Consider the following 16,407-nt stretch of genomic DNA (forward strand, 5'->3'; position numbering starts at 1 on the left):
CTCAACAAAATGAAGAAAATTGTTGCAAAGAAATAAAAAAAATAACATGTTTATATTACTCCTAAACATTTTGCCAAACATCACACACACTCCTATCCTCCTGGTGGAGACCTGTGCCCAGAAGGGCACTTTTTCTAGTTTAGAGATTTGTTTTGGGGCTATATTGTTTTGGGCCTTTATTGATAGGGAACAGTAGTCAGACAGAAAAGGGGGAGAGATGGGGAGTGACACGCTGCACACGGCAAAGGCCATCAGGTTCGGGAGTCAAACCTGCGGCACGCCGTCCGGCTGGTTTGGCAGCCTAGGTGCCCAGATGGTGGAGCTAACCGTCCGGGCCCAGTAACCATTATTACAAGTTACATTATGAATATACCGTATGTGAGACATAAAACAACAGGGCATCGGTGGTGTAAGTAGTACATTTGTATTTATAAAGCACCTTTCAAAACATTATAAGGTGCTGCACAATGAACCACAAAATGAAACAAAAACGTTAAAAAAAGAGCAACATAAGAGCAATACAATAAGAAAGCAAAACAAGATAAGACATCATTAAACGGTAACTGTCATTGGTCCGACGTCCCGTTAGTCAGACCATTACTAACACTATCCCAAACCCTGTTAACCTAACCCTAACCTCCATGGGTGACTTTTAACCCGCAGGACAGCTTCACTGTAGCCCGCCACGCATGTTGGGAGTGTGATTTTTAACCCGCAGTACGGGTGAGTCTGGCCATGCAGGTCTGACTAACGGGATGTCTGACTTATGGGCAGTCCCTCAGAAAACAAAGTGTATTTTAAACAGACTCTATACAAAATTAAATAAAAAAGCGTCTATAGAGAGTACCACTACATATTTACCTTAGTTTAGAGTCATGCAGCTCCATTATGTGTGTCATAGTTTCCGCCATGTCATATTACATAATTTAAGAAATGGAGGCGTGACCAATATCATTTTGCTATTATGGGTGCGGTAATTTGCGCTCTCCGCCATGGCACTGTGCATGCGTAAAACGTCCCTGAATTAGTCATGGGTGTGTTTTGGGCATCACCTCCATCAACCCAATCAGCATGGTGGGTGCCATTCCCTTTAAAAGTCAGCTGACTGGCCGGTGCGCAAATTAAGCTTTGCTTAATAGCGTGCGTCGGGAAGATTACTTTCCTACAGTTACAAATTACTTTCAGTTACTTTTGGATTACTTTTAAGCGGAACTCTATTTAATTATAAAACAAGTTTTACTATTGATAACCAGACAAGAATGTTGAGCCTATGAAATTAAGAAAAAGACAACAGAAATATGGTTAAATCAGTGGTTCTCAACCTTTTTACAACAATATTTGGCTCCCAAGTAGGCCTACCACCATTATGATTCATGTTAAAATACAGTCTTATTCAGCTATCTATATAGCCTATAGGCAGTTTGCACAAAAGACAAATTAATTCCAAATCATTATAAAAAATATTCCTAATCATAATAATAAATATGGCAGGCAGGCAGGCACGCACACAGTCACACACAGTCAGTCAGTCAGTCAGTCAGTCAGTCAGACAGACAGACAGACAGACAGACAGACAGACAGACAGACAGACAGACAGACAGACAGACAGACAGACAGACAGACAGACAGACACACAGCCTCCTCTTGTCCCTGTTTACAGACCACTGTCAGGAGTGTCCGCTGGCTACAGATCATGGTTGTAATATAATATAGGGGGACAGTGGAGAGTTAGATTCTGACGGCGGGGAAAGTGTGTGAGCCCAGTGTCGATGACATCAGAGACACTGGGCTCACTGCTAAAATCTAAAATATCTAAAACCACATATTACACACATAAAGACCCCCAGGAAAGTGTTCTAAATCTTCTAAATTCCATTAACATATTTTTTTTGTGCAAAAAGGGTGAAGTGTCCCTTTAAGAGGTGGTCTGACCTAACCTGACTCCGCCAGATGATGGCAGTAGTGGGTTCCTCCTCCTGCTTCCCATCTGGACTCTCTCGGCAGAGACAATGTACTCCGAAACAATTCTGATTGGAGCGATATGCGGCCGCTAGAGGCGGGATCAACGCGAGACTGATGACATTTGAAGCTGTGCCACAGCGAAAATGTAAACACAACCTAACAAGACTACAACTCAAAATTATTATGGAGATATCAGATTTTTGCCCCGCTGCTTCCGGCTTTGTTTCTGCTTGAGAGAGCCCAGATGCAGGCAGGAGGAGGGAACTTGTGAACTCAATACTGCCGCAATCTGAGTGATCTCACTGTTTGAAGTGGATGTAGCGATTCAGCCTGTAATGCTTTGTAGGGCACATCTTTGGTTTGTGTGTGTTTTGTAATCATCTAAATCTACAAAGTAACTTGTAACTAAAGTTTTCAAATAATTATAGTGGAGTAAACAGTAAAATATTTGCTTATGAGAGATCTATGTCGTAAAGGTATAAAGTAAGAAACACTCAAGTAAAGTAAAAGTAGCGCATCAAAATTGTGCATAAGTACAGTAAACCAAACAAGGAAATTAGTTACTTTCCATCACTGGAAGCCAGCAAACTGGTACATGTGTTTCAGGCTACCCTGTTCACATGCCAAGTATAGTTATAATGCCGTCTGGGAGAAGGTTCACAAATCAAATCACGATCCTCAGCTGCTGGAAGTTAATCGTTTTTTTAAATTAATGTATCACTGTGTTAGGAATCGACTCCCCCAAAATCAACAGCTACCAAAAGACATATACAGCCTTTAAAATAGTTGTATTTTACATACAGTATGGGAGGGGGCTGACAACATGAGATCGAAAAGGAAGCACGCACATCTCCAGAAATTCTACAGGTGCTGGACAAAAATATACGTACAATGAAAAGGAAGGGTTGTCCGCACTGTGTCTCTGCTCCCAGGACATTTTTATTCAGTACAACGTTTCGACCCTTACGGGTCTTCGTCACGAAGACCCGTAAGGGTCGAAATGTTGTACTTCTTGTTGCCCGGGTCAACTAATGTCCCATGGGGGTTATTTTTAACCCTTTCTTACCCCCAATATGAACCATACAATGGAGATAACAGAAATTGCATAAGCGTTGAAGTAAACAATATACAGACACAAATGACCACACTTTTTCGGACCCACGGAATTCATTAAAGTGGTTATTATTCAGATTCAAGCACATCTTGACTCTATCATCTTGACAGAAACAGCAAAAAACGTCCAGAAAACGTTCAGTAGAGGCCCCAGGAGGGGTCCCCGCGCACCCCCCTTATTATTATTATTATCTTTCTAGTTTGGATTTTTGGCATCCATAGGACCTCTAATATACAGATGTTGATGATCCCAGGGAAAACAAATGGTCCAAAGTGTGTTTTTTTTCTCCTTCTCTTTTTTTGGTCAATGTTTTATTACCCCTATGAGACCCCTGTGAGTTTTTGGCTGGAACACCAGTGAGACTGTCTTTCGGAGACTGTGGCGCGCTCAAATTTAGAGATAGACCAAATATAGAGATACAAATTGATTCTAGACAACCTCAGGTTTCCAATGCTGGGACCAACCTTGTCATACCACCTTGTCGGGAAGGGGGGTACATACTAATGCATCTATAGACCCCCATTGGCCACTGTAGGCCAATTTTGGTTATCATACCAAAATTTAAACTAGAGACATGTAGGAAGACAAAAATACAAAAAAGTTACGGCCACCAAAATGGTACCAAAATCTCGCCTGGTCCCTGGACTGGCCTACTGGGAGTGTGCATGCCAAGTTTCACACCTGGTCCAGCAGTGCCCGAGATTAGCTGCTCTCAGGCAAATAAACACGCACACGAACCTCACCCCCCCCAGCTGTCATATCCCAGCCTGCATGGCGGAGATAATTAAACACAAAAGAGCACAAATCTACTGGCATGCTGGCAAGTCCCTCTTCTACGTCCCCAGTGATCCATGCACCTAAAACAGTTGCGTGGTGATGCTGGGGTAACCGTCTCACTGTGAGACACCAGACCTACAGTACACCAACAGACACACTAGACGCTTTGACGGACATTAAACACAATCAGCGCTGGGATTTCTTTCAAAATAGCAGCTCGGGGTGCCGCGCAGATATGGCAGCTTTTACTCTGAAAGCCCCCCCCCCCCCCCCCCCCCCTTCCGTTCCGTACAAAAACCGTCAAGGTCAAGGTTAGCTTTATTGTCCCTTGCGGGAAATTGGTTTGCAGCCAGATCATAGTAAAAAATACACACAACAACAACATTCAATACAAGACTGAGATCTAAGAACAGGGCACTAGAGACAGAGAATTCATGACATTCAAAGTAGCAAAGTCAGCAAAAGTGCATTAGTGGGCAGTATGTGCAAAGAGGCAAGAATAAAGTGCTATCTGCTGTTCAGCAGTTGAATAGCAGCCGGGACAAAGGATAGTTTGAACCGATTAGTCTTTGTAGTGGGCACCCTCAGCCGACGACCTGAGGGCAACAGTTCAAACTCAGACCGAAGTGGGTGATCCGATACCTCCAGGAGGGAGGAGGCTCTTTTAAGCATCTGCCTCTTGTACAGTTCTATGAGTTGGGCTTGGGTTCTCCCAGAAATCTTACTGGCCACTTTGACGAGGCTGCTGAACCTGTTCTTGTTTGCCAGGGTCAGATTACCGTACCAGGCAACCATACAAAACATGAGAACAGATTCAATAAAACTTCTATAGAAAAGAAATCATTTTGCTTGCTTACCTCGAAAAGAAATCTGAATATTTTTCTTTCGTTTGATATCAATGAAAATGCGCTAGGATGTGTGTACACGTCCTCGCAATCCATCGGTTGGATTAAATGGGTTAAATTGATGGAACCAACAGATTTTCTATGGAGAGCATCAGCACCATGTACAAAATGAATTTGTACACGTTTCAAAAATAATACTGACATTTTTAACTTGCGGCCCTTGGACTTTTGGAATTTTGCTGAGTGGCTCCTGAGCCATCTTAAAGGTGTAGTGAAATGGATTTTTTTGGGCCTTTTATTTTGAAGTTTCAGCCTCAGACGGCAGGATCTAAGTTTCTGAACCAATCAGAGCGTTGCATTCCTCCAGGCTATGGGACGTAGGTCCACGCGTATGCAGAGTGGTTTGTTTACAAAGTGACAGAGAGACGGCAGAAAAGCCAGGGGATTTTCTTCTATTAAACCTGTACACAACCTATAAACATATTTTAGCATGATGATTAAATTGAAAACGGGTAATACTGTCTGGATTTGGATTCAAAACGGAGGAGGTATAGGCTGGCAACATCAAATGTAACCGAAATCACATCCTCTGGCAAGTCAGTGATACCAGAAATATTGTTTATAAAAAAGATTCAGTAGAATCTCGAATGTATGCTGGTAAAGAATGTACATAGGGTTTGATGAAGTAGTCAACAAACTCAGATAGAGGAGCCAACAACGAATTAGTTTGGGCAACGTGTTGATTACAGTACATGTGTTTGGACAAAACCTCTCTGTCTGAAAGAGGTGGAGGCAGGTATAGCACTGGCAGCTGTGGCACTCAGGTCCGTATTATTGGAAAATAAGTGTTTTAGCTTAATCTGTCCACTTTTAAGCCGAATACATTGACACCACTTGTAGGAGCCAAAATGTACTGTTAGCCTGTATGATGCACTTGGTTGGTGATGGGTGTGGGCACCGCATTGGCGCTTCACTATTGGTGGGAGCGTCTCTGTGGGTGGCCACCAGATAGGTATCTACCAGCTCACTCTAAGGACGCTTGGACTTGGAGGCAGGGTGAGCTGGGAGCGATACATTTTGTTGACCGCATTCGCACTTTATTTGATATTTTGGTTCATACACGTTTTGTTTGCTCACTGTTTAAATTTGTATTCTTTGCACATATTTATTGCATACGTATTTATTATTGGAAATTGTATTGTAATATTTGGTGCACTGAACTATATAAACATTTTAAACTTATGAGCTCTTTGTACATGTATGAATCATTTTATCATTGTTTGTGGCACGTCATTACAGTTTGTTTTTAGCTCCCAGGCTTAGCCTGCCGGCATGAGTAATTCATTGGGAATTATTATCAGCCACAACACCACTGGTAGTGGGAAAGAACAATAAACTTGGAGAGCAGAGACAATTGATCATTGGACAGTTCTTTTGAAGAGATGTTGATTACCGTGTCCTTGTCATTTCTGTAATCAGTAGCAGCTGTGTTTGGAGGACATGCAACAATGGGAATAAAAAAAAACACCCGCACACTGTCTTCAAATGCAGTAAAAAAAAAAACAGCAACGTTTCGGCCTTCATCAGGCTATCTTTATGAACAGAAAATGAGAGAGCATCTTTTTGTAGGCTGTCTTTTTGTAGGCCTATCAGGCATTTCGTTCTGGGTTAAAAACATAATTTTCTTCAAAGAACCCAACATACAAATTAGCATAGTTAGGCGCACAAATGGAACCCATGCTAGTACCAGACACACCAACACACACACACACACACACACACACACACACACACACACACACACACACACACACACACACACACACACACACACACACACACACACACACACACACACACACACACACACACACACACACACACTCAAAAGTAATTCTTTTTCAATACTCACTTGGTAAATTCAATGCTGAAGTGATTAGGCGGATTAGCAGTGGCATCACAGTTGTTAAGATAATAGCCTAAGCCTCTACACCACTATCATGGGGTATATTTGTGTATAGGCTGGCAACATCAAAATGTAACCAAAATCACCAAAACCTCTGGCAAGTAAGTGATACCAGAAATATTGTTTATAAAATCAGTAGAATCTCGAATGTATGCTGGTAAAGAATGTACATAGGGTTTGATGAAGTAGTCAACAAACTCAGATAGAGGAGCCAACAACGAATTAGTTTGGGCAACGTGTTGATTACAGTACATGTGTTTGGACAAAACGTGCCTTTCTGTCTGAAAGAGGTGGAGGCAGGTATAGCACTGGCAGCTGTGGCACTCAGGTCCGTATTGTTGGAAAAGAAGTGTTTTAGCTTAATCTGTCCACTTTTAAGCCGAATACATTGACTGGGTAGAGGGAACGAACAATAAACTTGGAGAGCAACTAAGCAGTTGGATGTGCTGGGAAGGTAGTCGGCTGTGCTGGGAGGTTAAGGGTTAAGGCCAATACAAGAGACAATTGATCATTGGACAGTTATTTTGAAGAGATGTTGATTACCGTGTCCTTGTGGAGCTGCGGGTCCAAGGTCGGTTTTGTCGTTGCTGGCCACGCAAGTCTGCTTGCCCCTCCTGCATTTTTTCATTTTCCTCTATTCCTCCTGCTGCATCTTTCTAAAAAAGAACCACTCGAATCACTGTCAAAAGTGAAGTCATATCTCTGGAAGAGTTTCCTCTGTTGACAGAGCCTCTTTGGTAGGAAGAGACCCCTGCAGGCGGTCGGGAACCTTGACTGGGTGCCGGAGTGCTAGTGCGTAATTGCGCACCAGCAGGCAGGGAGGACTGTGCGCCGTGTGCTGACTCAGAGGGTGCAGGGTCAATGGTCATTTAGACCTAGAGGTCTAAATGCTATTAAATGTCATGCTTTGATCTTGTTGCCCCACGGCAGCAGTTTCTGGGATGGGCGTTGTCAAAGCAGTGTTGAAAAAGAATAGTAGGAAAGCTGATGACGTTGTTGTCAATCATGTGGCTATGGCTAACCCGGTTGCTAACCAAACAAACACAACCAACGAGCGCTACTAGCATGTAAACAAAAGTGGTAAAATATGTTGGATGATGATGTTTATAAAACCTGCCGTTTCTGTAAAGAAACTATTTATCATAGGTCGATTTAATAGCCAGATTGATATGGTCACGAGCAGTGCAGGGGCAGCCATGTTTGTTGTTTGACGATCATCTGCTGCGATCAGATTTTCTGTGGGCAGTTCAGAAACTCGTCCACCATCATCGATGGGGAATCCAAGGTCCTGAAAAGTTGCAATGCGAAAATGGAAGCCATCGTTCTCACGGTAGTAAAAATCTAAACATTTTTGTTTAGATTTTAAAAATCTGCCTAATGATGATGTCACTGGTGGACAGCCCTCCTGCCCACAGCCCTCCTATGAGACACAGACCTATTATATGAAGATAGGTTGAAAAGTGGTCCTTTAAGTTAACGTGCATGCTTTAATTTGACATTACAATTGTATGAATAAAACATCGCTGCGGCATGTTAAACCTGCATCTCCCTGACTCTGTGTGGTGACTTGGGTACAGAGTAGACTTTACAATATATGTATCTTGGCCAAATGTATTAATCTACTTTAAAACATTAGCACTGCATCACCACTGGAGTGAAATGCTATTACGCAACCTTAGCTCAGGACAGTGGGAGGTTAATAGCAGCCCATGGGCAAAGTCTGTCCCTTCACCGCAAATGTTTTGGCTCCCTATAATTATTGTTTTTACACTTCATAAATCTATCTTGTGCAAATTAAAATAGACCTTGTAACACATCATGAACTTAACAAATAAAAGTATATCACATAATCTTGGTGACCTGGCCACCACATTTTGCTAAAAAGTAGAAAAATAGATTCCCCCAACTAAGCAGTTGGATGTGCTGGGAAGGTAGTCGGCTGTGCTGGGAGGGAGGTTAAGGGTTAAGGCCAATACATGCTTCAAAATCATCCATCCATTATCCTAACCTTTTTCTTTTCATGTATCAGTTAGCCAGTCTGGCTCATTTAAATATTGTGACCATATGCATAATGCACAAGAATTGCATTATGTGGGTTTGTGGTAGGCCTATTTGTTTAAATTTGACTGATATCTTTAGTTTCTCATGGGAATTAAAGGTCACTATAGCGCCATTCAATAATCAGGTAGTGAGTAGTGCCATGAGTAGCCATATTCATACAGTATATGCTTGGGGGAATTAATTTATTTTGCACACATATTTTCAAGATATGCAGTGGGAACTCAAAGGCACTGCATTGTCTTTGTATTCTGTAGGTATGTCATATGGGACCCCCTCGGTTTGAGATGCTGCATCTCAAGGGGATATCCCCTAAATAATGTGAAGCAAACGTATAGGCTCTGATGCCTGGCAGCGAGTGCCAGCTTTGATTCCTGGTCCCGGCGGGCTTAATTTTCCCTGTTTCCTGTTTATTGTTATGTAAATTGCAACTTTTTGTACTGCTGCTACCCTGAACCGGGTTCAAGGTTCAGGTAGGGTTTAAAAAGAGATCTTCTGTCCCTGTGACCTATATCAATAAAGGCAAGAACAACTTTAAAAACAAAACCAAAGTTAAAACATTAAAACCGGGAAAGCATCTGTGTCATTTTAGATTTAATATTGTACAAGATGTAGACGTTTTTACAAGATGTACAAGCTCATAGCGCATCACTTTGTGCCGTGATATTAACTTGTAAATCTTGTATTTTTTAAAAATCGTGAATATGTGCAAATCTTCAACAAATCTTCGACGCACACACACACACACACACACACACACACACACACACACACACACACACACACACACACACACACACACACACACACACACACACACACACACACACACACACACACACACACACACACACACACACACACACACACACAATGTGGATATATATATGGGTCAGATCAACATAACATTTATTCTGTACTGGCCATATAGGAGTGTACAGGGTTTGATGAGGTCAGATCAACCTATGGAATGTTAGAACAGGTCAGCTCCATACAGTATATGGAGATCTAAGGGTGGTAGCAGGGACAATCTCTTGAGTGTACTACAGGGTTTGATGAGGGCCTTAATTTTCGGGCCTGTTTGTTGAGAACTCTAGTTTCTGCCGGCTGCCGGGCGCGGCTGCACTAATAACTTTGGGGCAGGCCTGTCTAGAGTTTGAATGGACAGGTAAGTCAAAAGGGAGACATCGAAGAGGAAGGATGGATGGGGAAGGATCAACATATGAAATGTCAGAACAGGTTCTGACATATCCATATATGGAGATCTAAGGGTTTGAGGTCAGATGTAGAGTTGCTGGCCAATATTGATGACATCAAGGATCTCCATATATGGGCTTAACTGCGACAGCAGGTCACATTTACTATGACATCAGGGATCTCCATCCCTGAAGATGTCACGTGATGTCACGTGACCTGGGCACCATATATGGGGCCTTGCATGGGGTGACCAACCAACTAACCAACACACTGACGGGAAATGCATGATTCCATAGTAAATGCGACCTGCGGTCACAATAAAGTACTACATAATAATAATACAAAAAAGGAAAAAAGGGAAACAAGAGACAAATCTACTGTATCAGTGCTACTCAACCCTACTCAATGTATCTGCGGCTCCTCATGGTCATACCATACCTGATGCCAGCTGAGTATTAACCACTGATTTATTCACCTGTGATAATCTGTTCATTATTTTCTCTTCACATTTTGTGAATGAAGCCTCATTTTATAACTTCATCATTAATCACAATGTTTTTGATCATTGAGGTTTGGCCTTATAGATAGCATACCTGGAAACTGTGATCCAGGTATCACAGTTTCCACTATTGCAACTCGTATCTGGGCTGACTCTGTCCACTCTCTCCTGTCTACAGATTGTCCAAAGCTCAGCTGCGAGACTTTTGACTGGAACCAGGATGCGCGTGCACACATAACCCTATAGCTGGTTCTGGCCCAACTGCACTGGCTACCAGTGAAAAATAAAATTTAACTTTTTGTTTTTAAAGCTGCAAGGCCTTAGTAGGCCTACATTTTGTACTTGGTTTCTGCACCTCCCATGCTTCCAGGGTACTCAGGGTCAACCTCCAAAATTCTCCTTGATGTCACCTCAACGAACCTAATAACCAAAGGTGACCGGGCCTTTTCAGTTAACTCTGGTCTTCCACTGTATAGGCTACATCGTCCAGCCCCACCATCAGAAGCTTTAAATCCACCCTAAAAACCCACCTTTTCTCCATTTCCTTCAGCTCAGTCTGAGGTCTATTTAAACTTATGGCCTTCTCTAGTCATTGAATGTTTTTAAGTAAGTCAAAGTAGCTGCTACTTCGGTGGCAGCTAATGGGGATCCATCTGAATAAATGAATAAATTGTACTGCTCTTATGTTCCTTTTGATGTTGTTATAATTTGTATGAGGTATTGCGTTTGTTTCTTTTTACTATGCTGTATTTAGTTTTTATGATGTCATTTTTAAATGGAAAGCACTTTGGGTCAACTAATGTTATTTTTAAATGTGCTATATAAATAAGGTGACGTGACTTGACATGAAATGCAGCTCAAAGTTCTTTACCGGATTTTAAAAGTTAAACTAAAAGCAAGAGTGTAGAAATAGGTCTTGAGCTGTGCTTTAAAATGATCTACAGAGGCTGCCTGTCAAAGGTATAGACTAGGGAGTTTGTTCCACGCCGTCGTGGTTCAAGGTCTTTATTCAAGGTCTTTATTAATGTCCCAGAAGGGCAATTGTGTTTACAGCAACAGTAGTGGTTTCCGACATACAGATACAAAACAATACAGGACAACAACAGACAAGAGACACCATAGCATAAACGGAGGTCTGGTCGCATCTAGTGCAGGTAGAAGCTGGGCACGATTTCCACTGGCTGGCCACAGATATCGGTGTTCTGGGTGGGATGGGGACCACGTCTGAAATCAATACAGAGCTCTTTTGTTTTTGAGATGTTTAATTCAAGGAACGCATCATTGCAACAGGACAAGAAGTCCTCTGTGACCTGGCCATGCCCGACCTCGTCATTGTCCAGAAGGCTGACAATGACTGAGTCATCCGCGTACTTTATGATGAAGCGGTTGTCGTGATTACTGCGACAGTGGTGTACATAGTTGAGCACATTTCTCATCAGTAGCCTGGCTTTGCCAGACAACGTGGATTCACTCACGCACGCCTCGTCCCCGCTAGGAGTTTTGATTGATTGATTGAATGTATTTATTAACAGTTTGCAGAATTACAGTACATTTCAAGCACAACTCAATACAAAAACTGTTAACAATGAGTGGACGACCCAATAAAGCACTACACTTGTTTACAAGAGGGTCCACTTTGTTCGATTTATCATAACATTTAGAGACTTACAAAAATACACTTCTATATAGCCAAAGAACAGGAAATAATCATAAAGGAGGTAAAAAGGGCAAAGAAAACATATACAGGAAAAGGGGTGGGGTGAGAATATATCCACGTTAGTATGGCCAAAGAAGCCAGGCTATCTCATCAGTAGAATAAGCTTTCGTGTGTGTGTGTGTGTGTGTGCGTGTGCGTGTGCGTGTGCGCGTGCGTGCGTGCGTGCGTGCGTGCGCGCGCCCCCTTGACAATGTTTAGTTTTCATTTAGAACATGTGTTTTGTGTGTTTTGTCATTAAGTTTGTTATTACATATTCTTTGTACATATAACAATTCTTGTTATCCTTGGCTCCTTCCTCCCCCTGGCTTTTAAAATATGTTACACCCGCCATCCGCTAGAACATCTTAGTCATAACTCAGAATATAATTCCTTTGTGAAAAGGGTGGATTGGTACTGAAAGTAATGAATTGGGATTTATGAACATGAAGTTTTGTATTTCCTCCAAGGATACAGCGCCCCATATTTGAATGAATTGAACTGAACTAGACATGATGTAACTGTACTTTGAGAAATGAGAAACAGCACTTTATTAGACCGTACTACTGGTAACTTATTAAATGATTGCACCGTGGCACTTTATTTAAGTTTGCTTTTAGCCCTTTTTCTCCCCAATTTAGTCGTTATTCCAATTGATTCCTCTTCATACACATTTCTGTGTTGTCACTGAACTTGTATCCTACTGACTCACCTATACCACCAGTGAGGATCCCCCACCGGGAGGACATACAGTAGAGCATTCGTCCTACAGTACTCCTCCCGCCCAACACTCCCCGCTGACAGGTGCCACCCCAGCCCATAGGATTACCGGTACATGAGTGACAATTATCACCCTTCCTGCCCGGCTTCCCTTCCCTGAACATGGGCCAGTTGTGTTCATGTAGACACTCAACAAAGGTTCTTGATTATTTAATTAATCGAAAAAGTAACACTTTTAGGTATTTGCAGCCCTATTAAGAGTGCACAAATCAGTCACCTTGCCAAGAAACGCGCTTTACAATGCACACGCACGCACGCACGCACGCACGCACGCACGCACGCACGATCTCTGAAGATCTTGTTTCTGAAGATCTCTCATGGACAGGGTCAGGATTCTGCCGTGCGTGGCGTTGCTGGAGCCCATCCTGGCATCCTCTTGGGGAACAGCAGCTGCAAGCAGCAGCCTCCACTGGCACACTCAGAGACTCTGCTCCTGTGAGCCTTATGAAGCTGGGAAGCATTCCGATGGCCTTCACACATGGACAGAGCAGCTGTAGCAGGCCTGACTACATGTAGTATACGCTCATTAAGGAAAAGATGAATGCCAAATGCATCTTTGAGAACTAGGCGGGCTGCAACTGACGGTTCTTCTTAGGACATTTTACATATACAAACATCTTGACGCGTTGATGCAAATCACCCATTTATACTTTATTTCATTCTTAAACCCCCCCCCACCCCCATTTTTTTAATTATGTTATTCAAATCGATTATCAAAACAATTATTGTTTTGTTTTTTTATCAATGTGTTTGATTAACTGCTCTCTTATCAAGAACCAACCTGGCACGGTGGAGGAGGTACAGTACATACTGGCACTGGGAGGAAAAGGATGGGTCACATTAACCCATTTTGGCGGGAGCCCCTTTTGGTGTTAGCATTATGTTATGCTTTAGCTATTGAAAAATAGCAGATCTACAAGCTCATAGCACGCCACCGAGTGGCGCGCTACGAGATTGTAGGTCTGCTATTTTTTGAAAAATCGAAGAATGACTGACATAGAAACATAGCTTTTTCAGAAAACTGTCAGGATGTAGAAGACATTTTTAGAATCTGATCTCAGGTCAAAATGGGTTAAGAGCTCTGGAGAGTAGAGAGGACAGGCCTCATCTCTTACCCACAGTACTAGTGGGAGGTCTGGGGAGTAGAGAGGACAGGCCTCATCTCTTACCCACAGTACTAGTGGGAGGTCTGGGGAGTAGAGAGGACAGGCCTCATCTCTTACCCACGGTACTAGTGGGAGGTCTGGGGAGTAGAGAGGACAGGCCGCATCTCTTACCCACAGTACTAGTGGGAGGTCTGGGGAGTAGAGAGGACAGGCCTCATCTCTTACCCACAGTACTAGTGGGAGGTCTGGGGAGTAGAGAGGACAGGCCTCATCTCTTACCCACAGTACTAGTGGGAGGTCTGGGGAGTAGAGAGGACAGGCCTCATCTCTTACCCACAGTACTAGTGGGAGGTCTGGGGAGTAGAGAGGACAGGCCTCATCTCTTACCCACAGTACTAGTGGGAGGTCTGGGGAGTAGAGAGGACAGGCCTCATCTCTTACCCACAGTACTAGTGGGAGGTCTGGGGAGTAGAGAGGACAGGCCTCATCTCTTACCCACAGTACTAGTGGGAGGTCTGGGGAGTAGAGAGGACAGGCCTCATCTCTTTAGCCTGGCTAATAAACCAGACTAATATCACACAACACTGTCGCGGTATATCAGTCTGGGCTGGCTCCACTTGGATTTCATTTCCCGGGGAACATTTTCTCTTTGACGCAATTGGTCAGAGCTACTGTCAGTCAAAGGTCTCAAGCATTGAACGTCACTGTACCAAAGCCCGCCTATATTGCATACCGTGTCCCGATTGGTCCGACCTGTTCTCTGCTGTAGGAAAGAGGCGTGCTACTGAGCCTCGCCAGACCGTAATCCGCTGGTAGGCAACTTTTTTTTGCCAACGGCTGATTCGGTCTGGTTTATTAACCAGGCTATCATCTCTTACCCACAGTACTAGTGGGAGGTCTGGGGAGTAGAGAGGACAGGCCTCATCTCTTACCCACAGTACTAGTGGGAGGTCTGGGGAGTAGAGAGGACAGGCCTCATCTCTTACCCACAGTACTAGTGGGAGGTCTGGGGAGTAGAGAGGACAGGCCTCATCTCTTACCCACGGTACTAGTGGGAGGTCTGGGGAGTAGAGAGGACAGGCCTCATCTCTTACCCACAGTACTAGTGGGGAGGTCTGGGGAGTAGAGAGGACAGGCCTCATCTCTTACCCACGGTACTAGTGGGAGGTCTGGGGAGTAGAGAGGACAGGCCTCATCTCTCACCCACAGTACTAGTGGGAGGTCTGGGGAGTAGAGAGGACAGGCCTCATCTCTTACCCACAGTACTAGTGGGAGGTCTGGGGAGTAGAGAGGACAGGCCTCATCTCTTACCCACAGTACTAGTGGGGAGGTATGGGGAGTAGAGAGGACAGGCCTCATCTCTTACCCACAGTACTAGTGGGAGGTCTGGGGTGCAGTTACACACTGAAGGCTTCACCTGTAGAGGGTGCTGCCACCATCACTGGTCCTGTCATGTTCACCAGTCTCCCTGAAGACGTATAGTGGGCATCCACTGTCAGGAGGAAATGTTCCAGCGCTGAGGGAAGCTGTGATGGAACTCCAGACCTCCATGGAGGGGAACTGGCACCATGCAGGGACTGGTTGCAGAAACCTTCTTCACGGAATTAAGAAAGTTGTGATCCACACAGTAAAGGAAAAAAGAAAAGAGCACACACCTGTCGCTGAGAGCAAGCAGGGACTCCCTGTTGGTGAATTGAAATGTCTCTGTGTAAACCCCCCGCCAGCAAAATTGACCAAACTATTGAGCAAACAGGATGTCCAGGACCCCTAGGGGATCATCACATTTACTACAGGAGGGCTGCCAAATCTTTGTGTGATAGTAACCCCCCTCCTCCTTTTTTTTCTATTTTACATTATCCACTTGAACACATTTTACACAGCACTTATGATAGTGCTGCCAAACAAGTCTATAAAGCCATCTATGAAAACGTTTAATATGCAACACACAGTTGAAACGTGGGTCGCTGCTTCATCTTATCTCTCAGATCTGAAAAACCTGCTCTGGAGTCAGGGCATAATAAAAGAGGGTTACTTATTTAAGGTAGGAGGTAATTCCTGGAGCACTGCAACAAGACTGCTTTGAAAATACACAGTGGGACATTTTCAAGGAGGCAGCGTGAACATACTGTAACAAGTAACATGCATCACCAACTTACAGGAATACACAGAGTCTGTCACATCAATAAATGTATCCAACTGTTTTTTAAGACCATCAGGAAGATAGACAATTATAGAAACCTTGGCTGAACAGAGTGGCCTTCATGGCTGACTAAACTGGTCAGGCTGCTGCTTGGCCTTACATGTACAACTCAATGAACCCCTGCTCATTTTGCGGGTGGGATGGCTCGGCATAGAGGGCAGAGTACATGTTACTTGCAATGAGCCTGGTCTACAAGAGACACTACAACTC

The sequence above is a fragment of the Electrona antarctica genome (genome assembly GCF_951216825.1).
Source record: "Electrona antarctica genome assembly, chromosome: 8".
In the NCBI taxonomy this organism is placed as follows: Eukaryota; Metazoa; Chordata; class Actinopteri; order Myctophiformes; family Myctophidae; genus Electrona; species Electrona antarctica.